The following is an 11,476-nucleotide window of genomic DNA, read 5'->3' as shown; positions in this document are numbered from 1 at the left end:
AGATAAAGAGTGAAGAAGGGGCACCGAAACTGGGCTGCCGGACTCTTTTCAACCCACCCGAGTGTCAGGTAGCAACTGCCTAGATGCTTAAACCTTTAGCCATTCTAGCACAAATGGTGGCTTAAAAGAAATCTCTGCTAGCAGTAAATAATGTTTTGAGACAGGAAAATAAATAGAACAGATGGTGAAAGATTATTTGTAGAAAACATTTAAAATTTTTCTTCTTAGATTGTGTGACAGTCTATAAACAAATGCATAATAAAAGAAAGTCTTTAAAAAATAAATTATGGTATAAATGTATTATATTATCACATTCCTTTCCTTTATGTTATTTTTATTTCTTTTCTTCTTCCCAAATCAATTACGATATCATTTTAACAATTATAACCTCAAGAACTAAAAGTAGTGAAACTTACCAATTTAAACAAAAATGTCTAATACTGGTTCAGATGGACTTAAGGATTAGCTCATCCATCTATTAGATGTTGAACAAGTCTGTTAAACATAAATTGGATTTCGAATTAGAGAATAAATGGGACAGACTAACTGAATTTATTATCACAAGTATTTAATCTATAAAATCCTAGAATTCTAAATCACCTCGCCCTCATTTTTACTCTTTGTTCTCATTTTATCAGATGCTTCACTTCTTTTGGTCCCTCGTGTTCAGTGCTGATCTGTATGGTCTGACTTCCATGTTGAGGGTCTGCATGAAAAACTTCCTTTTGTAACTGAATTATGACAAGCTACGTTGTTCAGTCCCTGGTATGTCAAATGTGGAAAAACATAATGAAGAGCACTGTGACAACGAACTCCGGATTGTGAGTGCAATTTAGTGAGAACAGAAGCTTCCCTAGTGAGTGACTTCATACCCAATACAACCAGCAGGTGGCGAACATGTCACCTGATGCAGGGGTAGAGGGCGGGTATTCATGGACAGGCTTTAACCAGGCTTTTGCCTAAACGTAGGCTGATTATTCCAATGAGGTGTTAATAGGTATTAATCAAAAGAATTTCATGATTAAGCTTAGGACAAGTTGGGATAAACTTGTTCCTTTGCTATAGGACTTTAGGGCCTTGAACATTCCAATGTGCACTGTGAATCTTTCAAAGGGGGCAGCATTTCCTAAACTTATTTGACCACAAAACTTCCTTTTGTTGAGTGGGGAGCATCTCTGGGTATTGCTGTTTTATAAAGCAGTCCAAGAACTAAAAAGCCTAGCGCTCTCTACAGCTAAGACAATGCTGGTCTGCGGTCTCTGGGATTTATTAGATCTTGACTAGATCTGCAGCCTAAATCACCGACAGCCTGGCAGGAGGGTGAAACAAGCAGCACTTTTTTTGTTTTAATTGAGCTGTAACATCACACAGTAAAGTACACAAATACGCGTTACATGTGTGACATCCGTGGAAATACTACCCAGAGGCACCACTCTCGCCCCTTTCTAGTCAAAGCAGCACATATGCACACATACACATGCACACACGTACGTAACTACTGTTTCCATCCCTGTCACTGTAGACTAGGTATGTCAGGTGGAAACTTACTGATGGCATTCCAGGACGAAACCCAGGGAGGACCTGAAGAATAGAAAGGCCCAAAACAAGCAGAACTCTCTTGAGAAAAAGGCTCCCAGATGAAGCTGAAGCTTCCATCTCAACAAGACTCTGTCTCCTGCCCATAGAAGGTGCCAGACTCTGATATCTGGGTAAGTGTGGGGCCAGCAGCTGACGGAGCAGACCTAACATGTTATAGTTAATAACTGTCTGAGTCTGTCAGTGATGGTAATATTAATTCTCAGTCCTTGATCTTACAGTAATTTCTTCATGCTTACCAGTTGTGTGGTTTGGAAATTTGAGTAACTTACCAAGAACTGTGTACTATATAGTCTACAAGACACAGAAAATAAGAAACCAGTTGCAACCAGGACTGGATGGACATAAAAGAAGGGTAAAGTGCAGAGAAATAGGAAACTGATACAATTGTGAGGACAAGTCTAAAGGGAGGGATCCTTGTTCTTTTTTTTCCTGAAACTTATTTTCGGGTATGTTTACTATTTGAAAACTGAAACCAATTACAAAGTGTACACACTGTGATCCCGATTTTGTTTAATAAAAAGTATATGTGTGTATACGTATTTGTAAGAAAAGGCCTGGTGGGCTCTGTACAAAAAAATGTTAATACTTACTATAGCTGAGTGGGAGGATTACATGTGATTTTTGTATTTTCCATTTCTTTATTTTTTAAACGTTTTACAATGCATATGTGTAACTCACAATCAGAGCCAAGACATTACGCTACAAAAATGAAAACAAATGGAATGCATCCATATATCATCAGTCTCCCTAATCTTGCAAAGAGATTTACATTTGTTTTTGAGTTTACATGTATTTTTCTCTTCCAATTCTCTCTGGAGTCTAGGCCAGAAAAACACAAACCAACAAAAACAAAAAACTCTGTGACAAAAAGATTGGAGTCAATTCAATCAAATATGATGCTGCTTGGACTCCCTCTTCCTCTAGTTCTGGGTCCATAATCACATAATCAGGGGAAAGGAGAACATAAAGCACACGGCTCTGTGTGTGTGTGTGTGTGTGTGTCTGTGTGTGTGTGATTAGTGGGGAATAAGGAAAAGGCAAATAGAAAAAGAGCAGGTATATAGTGGACCCCAAAATGAGGAAACTTGAGCTAAGGAGTGTTGTTTTTCCAAGGAAACCCTGTCTGAATGGGTACCCACAAGGCGGTGATCCATGAACTGTGTCCCACACTTTTCAAAGAAACAAACTAATAAAAAAACTCATAATAATTGTAAATGAAAAATGAGCTGTCATAAATAATGGTTGAGGCTTTGGGGATGCCACAGCAGTCTCTCCTAGATAAACAGTCTATAGGTTTGCTGATTTCTTCCATTCACTCAAGGTGAGTTTTGGGGGAACAGACCCCCAGGCTGAGCTGGCCCATCTTCCTCTACCATAAAACTAAGCCACTGCTGCAATTCTGCTGGGATAACACTCTCAGTCTTAGATAGAACACGTTATTAGGATAATCAAAAGTCATTTGGAAGAATATCCTAAAAGGTATTTCAAAGTTCTATTCTTGCTTAAGTAACTTGAGTTTTGGGAGAGTCTCATGTATATAATAATAATAATTGGTGATGATAGAAGCAAATATTTATATGTTCCAGGCACTTTTCTAAGCCCTTTATATACAGTAACTCATTTAACCCTCACAACAACCCTGTGAGGAAGGTACTTCTATTATCCCCATTTTGCAGATGAGGAAAGTGGTCCACAGAAGGTCTGCCCAATGTCACACTGCTAGGAAGAGGCGGAAGTGGGGTTGAAACTCAGGCAGTGTGTCTGCAGAGTTGGACTCAGACTATGAAAACTGCACCTTCAACTTGTTTTACTCTCCTTATCTGTCATCTTCCCCCGCCTCTCCCCAGTGCCCCCACACACCCTTTGTCTGGTCCCACACCTGCCGCCTACTCCCTTTCTGATTAGCCCAGTCCAGAAGCATCCCCGACAATGTGTATATTAATGATTTTCATATTCAGAGGAGCTTCTAATCAATGACTAATAAATATGCCCTGCAGAAAAGACTGGAGAATTTTAGGTTTTATTGTTTTTTTTAATGAACAACAACTACTTTGTGTTGCCAAGCTGAGATCCATCGACTTGTTTATAGGGAAAGAGATATACAGCATCCTGCGATACACATCATTTAACGCTTTGAAGATTCTGAGATTAAGTTTAAGAATTATATATCAAATATTGTCAATTAAATTTTAACATGCAAAACCCTCTCAACCCCCCAAGTTTTCCAAACTTAAAAGAGAGATTCTAGGAAGCTATTATCCATTTCCTAATTAGGATTCTAAAAAATTATCTGTTAAAAAGGAAATTGATCTTAGTGGATTACAATCTCAAAGTGCTTGAAAACAAATAACAGGCAAATGAACTCCTCACAGCCTCAAACAAGCTGACTCCTCCGTCGGGGGTCATGGCGGGAGTGGTGGAAGGCACAAAATAAAGTTGCTAAAATGATCAATTAATGCATAGATGTTCACGAGCAAAGACCAGAAAGTAAATCCTTCTGGGAGTTAACTGACAGACCCTTCATTCTCTGTTCACCAAGAGGATTTATTTGCCTCTGTTGTTCGCTTAGTCTAATATGAGTCTAAGTCCTACTCCCTTTACTCTAAATAAGTCGCACTAAGTGATTCGGGGTCCACAAGTTTAGGGACGCGCAGGAAGGAATGTGGACAAGACCTGGGAAAGCCTCCCCTAGAACGATCAAAGTTACTCCAGCTCCACCTCCTTTGGACACTTAATCTGAACGGTGGCAGATTTATAATGTGCACAGGTACTTACATGCCTGCTTCTGCATTTCCTGGGTTACACTTTGAGCTAAGAGACACTCAATAGTATTTTGTCCTAGGAAATGTGAGTATCCTGACAGATGCAATTTTAGGGTGCTCCAGAGAACTGGATTCATTCAATATATTCCTGCCCTTTGATTTGCCATTCTTTGTAAGGACTCTTCAATACGTAGCTTTGTCTCTTTGTCTCTGTGGTTATGTATGATCTTTGCTCAGAATTTGTTCACTCACTCATTCATTCAATAAATATTTACTGTGCACCCACTCTGAGCCACTTGTCAACACTACTTCTTACTTTGTGCCATATAACCTACTCCCTACAAATACAATGACATATGATACACCGATGGCATTTTTCCTGCTACCCTGGTTAGTATTCATTCACTAATCAAGAGCTATTTAAGCAGAGAACTGTGTAAAAAGGCAGCATAATCAGCATACAGATTTAGTTGGGTGCGCTTTCTAAATACTGGGATTTAAGCGAACCACACAGTGGTGGTTGTTCTGAGATACAGACACCTAGAACAATTTTTCAGCTAAATTCTTTTCATCTAAAAATCCATATTGCAAATACCAGATAAGAGGGCCTGATGCTAGAGAAGCTTCATGCACATGATAAAAATCTGAATAGAGGCAGAGTGAATTTTATAGGGGCAGCACTTAATAGACTCCACCCCTCCTGCACTCTCTGGTGGGTATCACACATTAGCTCCTTGAGGAAGAACAGACTGGAGCGACCATTTTATGATGGTGTTTCTGTTGCTCATGGCTAGGTGCCTGAGAAGGCATCTGTAATTCCCCATCCTCTTACAGGAACCCTACTGCCCAGACCTGTAAAATGTAGGTCCTTTGGGATAGTCAAAGCCTGATCCTGAATTCAATGCCAAGATATGTTAGAAATGGTGGAATAACGGGGAGGGTATAGCTCAAGTGGTAGAACGCATGCTCAGCATGCACAAGGTCTTGGGTTCAATTCCCAGTACCTCCTCTAAAAATAAACAAATAAAGAGACTTAATTACCTCCTCCCCCAAAAATAAATAAGATAAAATCTTTAACAGAAGAAAAGAAATGGTAGAATATAAACAGAAGCAAGGCAACTTGACAAGAGAAATCCTAGGACTCTCTTGTGCTCCTTTTGTTTTATGGGTTTTCAAGGTACCGAGGGAAGGTCAGAGGCTATATTTTTATTTGAGCTTGAGGGGTGGGGGGAGTGTAATAAAAATCTTTACAGAACTTTGCTTCTTTGAATCAGGCTCAGATAGGGGTTGACGATTATATTAGTTTGCTAGAACTGCTTTGATAAAGTACCACAAACTCGGTTGCTTGAAACAACAGAAACGTGTTATTGCACAGGTTTGGAGGCTGTAAGTCTGAAATCGAGGGATCAGCTTGGCTCATGCTCCCTCAGAAACAAGTAGGAGAATCTTCCCTGCCTCTTCTGGCTTCTGGTGGTTTCCCAGCAATCTTTGGCATTCTTTGGCCGGCAGCCGCATCACTCCAATCTCTGCCTCCATCGTCACACAGCATCCCCGCTGCGTGCCTCTGTCTCCACATGACTGTCTTCTTATAAGGACACCAGTCACACTGGATTGGGGCCCATCCAACTCCAACATGACCTCATCTTGGCTAATCACATCTGCAACAATCTTATTTCCAAATAAGGTCCCATAGTGAGATACTGGGGGTTAGGACTTCAACTTCCTCAACTATCTTTTTAGAAGGACACGATTCAAACCGTAACAACAATGATGGTGTGTGATGGATACCACATGGGCAATAAAATGTTCTGAGATTCACTGAGTAAAATGGTGTGCATCCTCTTCTATTCCAAGGGCCCCAGGTGACTGGGGCTAGTGGGAAGAAGGTTTCTGGAACCGGTAACATCATTGGTTCTAAACATCGGTTTTAAAAAAAGGTGGCGTGACTTCTTAAATTTTTATCGTCAATAAAGATGTAGTATGTGCAGCAGATCTCTAGTAAATAATGACATTTCTCGAATTAAAAAGACTTGAAAAAATATGTAAACAAATATATGCATGCATATGCATGACTGGGATATTGTGCTGTGCACCAGAGGTTGGCACATTGTAACTGACCGTACTTCAATTTAAACAAACAAACAAATAAATATTTTTTTTAAAAGGCTGATAATATTCTAAAGAAGAGCTGGAATAATTTAAAAGATTCCGGTCAATGGACAACATATTTTTCTTAACACTTGGTTTCTAATCCATGTAATAGATCACTGAGTAAAGAGTTAGAAGAGGTAGGTTTGAGTCTGAGTCATAATGGCTGCTTAGCAAATCACTTCACCCCTCTGAAACTCCATTATCTACCTAATAATTTGTTCTGTAGTGGAAGTGTATACATCACTGCCAACCCACCCACAAGCGCCAAGAAAACAGTGCCTTACAAACGGTTCTTGCTGAGTAAGAAGGAATCATATTTATATTTTAACCCACCCCCTGAAACAGACTGATGTGGGCAACTGATTCTGGGCAACCCACCCATGGAGTTCCCTCAGGGACTTCTACTGCCTTCAAAAGATGAACAGGCCAATCATAATTCTATCAAGAATTTGAAATTGGGAACCAAGGAACCAAGGAAGAACTAGGGCTGTAAAATAATGAGATAAAATTGGAGCTAGAAAGGCCCTTGTTGGTCTGCATGAAAAAACAATGATGAAGGGTAAAGTCTAGAATGGCGCAGAAAAGACAAAAGCACAAGGGTCCTGACTGATCTTTCTGGTTCATGTGAGAGAGTTGCCTATGTTCTTTTTGTCTTTGGTTTCCTGCAGTTTGAATATGATATGGCAACACGTGAGTTTTTCTGTTTGTCTTTGGCATTTCTCTTGTTTGGTGTTCTCCAAGCTTCCCGTATATGTGGTTTGGATTTTGTCATTAATTTTGGACAGTTCTCAGCATTATTACTTGAAATAATTCCAATGACTTGTATGTTTTATCTTTCGAAATTGTTCCATAGTCCTTGGATGTCCTCTTCTATGTCTTCATTCTTTTTTCTCTTGAGTTTCAGTTTGTGACGTTTCTAATGGCATATTTCCAAGTTCACTGATCTCTTCTCTTGGCTGTGCCAAGTCTACCGATGAGCCCACTGAAGGGTTTCTTCATTTCTGTTAGTGTTTTTATTATTATTATTATTATTATTTCTAGCCTTTCCTCTTGATTGTTTCAGAGTTCTCATCGCTCCACTTAACATTACCATCTGTTCTTGCATGCTGTCTATTTTTTCCATTACAGTACTTTAATCTTAGTTATTTTAAATTCCTTGTTTGATAACTTCATCTGTGCATCTCTGAGTCTGGTTCTGGTGATTGCTTTGTTTGTTAAGACTATGTTTTTTCTTGCCTTTTGGCCTCCCTTGTAATTTTTTGTTGAAATCTTTGTTTTTGTTGAAAACTTTGATTCCTGTCTTTGGATTTTCATGAGGTCTCCATATTTAAAATAAGTCTGTCTTCTCTTGCGTTGTCTTGAGTAGGTCAACCATGCAATCAAAAGACCTCTGTCTAAAACGTATTGCCTGTTAAGGTCACAGCTTCTCCTCCTCCTCTCCCAGCCCTCTCTTCCCCTCTTCTCCTTCTTCTTTTTCTGTATAAAAGGGTGGTTAGGTTAAAATTACTCTAAAACATCCCATGAATCAGCTAGACATAAACAGGAAATAATACCTAAAAGATACCATACTTGAACCACTCCTCTTTAGGCTCTTGATCTTTTGCTGTTTTCGGCTGCACCTTCACCATAAGGAATGGTAAAAATAACTTAGGGGAGTGGGAATAAAAAATGCTCTACTTGAAAAATTGGATTAGGAAAAGATATTTTCAATAAATAAGAGTGGTACAGTACTCACACAAGTTTGAAGACAAGTGACAGCTGGCGATATGAACTTCACTTGTGTGTTCTGATGGTATATTACCAGTAATTAAGTAATTAAACCTTTTCATGAAGATCATATATTATAATAATACATCCACAGTACTTATTTATTTACAGCTCATCTTATTCCAAAACAGATTAAAAAGTGTTTAGTAGATATTAGTTTCATCTGCCCGGCATCCTACTTTATTCTGTGACTGACAATTCTTGGAGAACTGGTCTTCCCCAGCTCCAAATGTTTCCAGGCAATCACAATACCCCACACCACTGGCCATGGAGACGGACCTATGAGCGCTTCCCCAAAGGCTCTCAGAATCGGATCTTGGGAGCGAGGGGAAGTCCTTCCCCTGGACCTGAGCGCTGCTCATTGCCATTTCTCCAGCTTCTTGGAGGAAGCTGGGAGAACGACGTCAACACACAGAGAGGAAGAGATGGAGAAGCCCAGCATCACTTGTGTCCCTGGAGCTTGGTGTCCCTGTGTTCCTCCCTGAGTGATCAGATGAGCCAATACATTCCTCTTTTTGCCCAAGCTGGTAGGTTTCTGTCATTTCTGGACAAGGGTCCTGGCTGATATAGAAGCCGATATTTAGTTTTGTTTGGGCTTGGCTTTTAATGTCTAAAATATTCTCTTTAACCATAAGCAGAAAAGTAGACTGGGAAAAAAATACCTTGAGGCACCATTCTCCAAAAAACAAAATCCAAGATACCAGGTTTACAGAGAAGAAAGGCCTTAAAGATAACTGATATTGAGCAGGATTCTACCATCTGAATTATATACAAACCCTTTACCCATTCTATACCACAGAGACACCCATAAATAAAGATAGTATCTGTCACCAAAGTACCTTACAGAGAGTAGGAAATGAGGTTCAATAAAGTACTTTGAGCAACTTGGAAAATAGTTTTAAAATTTAATGTATGTAAATATGTCTCACATTTAGGGCTGATGAATTTAGATAAATTTCATAATATTCCTATTGCTCAATTTCTTTTTCTGTAAAATAGGGGTCATAATACTTTTAAGGGACTGTTGACAGAATCAGCAATCATATATATGCAAAGCTGGGAGAAGATGACTCAACTGAAGATGAGGCTGCCAGACAAGGAGAGACTGCCAACTCCCCAGGCGTCTTTGCAGGAGTTGAGCGACACTTTGGAAAGGGGGCTTGTGGTGGGGAAGCTTTCTGCAGAGGTTGTGGGCTTACGCGTGGGGCCTGGGGGAGAGATAGGAGAGTCGAGCTCAGGGAGAGATGCTGTGGGACTTGGTCCTGCCCCTAGCCTGATGGACCAGCCGTGAGAGGAGACAGGCAACAACCCTGTGCTCTGGGAACACAGCACTATTTCGGCAACGCAAAAGTTACCCGGTCTGGGACCGTCTAAGCAGGGTGTGTTCTCCTACAGGAATAGCAGCAGCTGAAATAGTGGAGCTGCTGGAAGCCTGGAAGGAGTGAGCCGCACCCAGGAGTTCAGCTCGTTTGTGAACCGGTGAGGAACCTGGGACTTCCAGAAGTACTTGAGGAGAGGACCTATCAGGGGACTGAGATCCCACATGATGTGATGGAATCCTGAGTTCACAAAATTTGGGTGTAAAAGCTAATGCAATTTTATTCGTAAGTAGAGAGTGCTGATCTTTGAATAGTTGGGTTCTTTAGGTAATAAGATCTGACATCTAAATATGAGCCCAATAAATAGCTTTACTGTCATCCTAAGGTGTCTATCTCTTTGTAGAATTCTAATCAGACAATCAAATTGGCCAGGTGGATGTTACACTGCTTTGGTGATGAGGTTGCATGATTTTCCTCTGTGTTAGTTAAAAGCAACATGAATTGAGATGAAGCATTTACACTTGCTGAGAGTAGAATCACTTACTGACTCACACGTGCCCTCACTGCATTCCATCAGGAAGCTGTGGGAGCTAAGCAAAATCGATTGCCCCAAGATTACCACTAGGTATCAAAATTTCAGATAAATATTAATGTACTTTGACTCATATTAGCATAATCTACATTTTACATTACAAAGCTGAATTTTTCTGGAAAAAAAAGCATCTAATATTTTGTGCTTTTGTACCACTCTAATATTTTGTTATTAAACATACCACTAGTGACAGGAAAAGTAAATTTATATAAACCTCACGGGGCAGGAATTATCACCGAATATTCATGTTGAGTGGTTAAAAAAAGTTTATAAATTTAGCAGCCGACAAACCTGAATACTGTGATGAAGAAAAGAAAACCAAATAGGCTAAAGTCTCATTCTGATGATTCTTTTTCAAGGAAATTTCGACTTGCTCATCATTTTCTTAGTCTGAATAACGATGCTAACGTTCAGCAAGCATCCTAACACTAGGTGAGTCACAGTGGTACCCCAAGATGTACCCCTTAGAAGAGGAGAATTCAACTTTACGAGGAGTCTCATGAAGTCTGGTTTGGAAGCATTTGTGTCTCTGGACCCCATGTGATTTCTCAGGCTCCAGGAGCAGTGAAGCTCCAGCCTCTGCACGGATGTGTAATCACAGGAACTGCCTCTCTTCTCCAAGTCCTTGTAGTTTACCAGTTTTTAGCAGAAGCATCATGACTTCTATGATGGCAAGCTGCTGGGTGAGTGCAATGTCAGAATCGTTTTCACTGATTCACCAACAGGTTTTTATCTTTTATTTTTTCTGCATCAGAGACTGAATTACATAAACACTGAGGATCACAGGTATGTTGCTCATTAGCTTTCGTCTTCAGTGTCTACTGGATAATAGCTACAAGAGCTGAGGGAAAGAGGTAAATGGCCATCTTAGAGATGATGAAGAGACAATTCCTCACTAGGTCGCGTTGTGAGAGCTAATGTTAACTGCAGCTGTACCGGTACAAGAAAGTGCAGTCATTCTAATGAAATTTGGTATTGTTTTAGCAAAATGTCTGTCAACTGTGGAGCTCAGTTTGGAACACAGCACATTTTTACCCACCTACAGAAATTAATAGTAATTATGCTTTTGACAAAAGCAAAGCCAATTTCTTTTTCCAGAAAAGAGTTATTCTTTTAAGACAGAGGGAGAGGAACTAATTTAATCCTTACAACAACCCTAAGAGGTAGCAATTATCTATTGTTAAATATTGATACAGCACTATGTCCAGGTAGTGTACGTATATTAATTAACACAGTCCTTTTAACCACTCCGGGTGAACGCTACTGTCAATCCCATTTAATCATGA

This window comes from Camelus ferus, chromosome 2, assembly GCF_009834535.1.
Source record: "Camelus ferus isolate YT-003-E chromosome 2, BCGSAC_Cfer_1.0, whole genome shotgun sequence".
Lineage (NCBI taxonomy): Eukaryota > Metazoa > Chordata > Mammalia > Artiodactyla > Camelidae > Camelus > Camelus ferus.
This window is presented reverse-complemented; position numbering follows the sequence as displayed.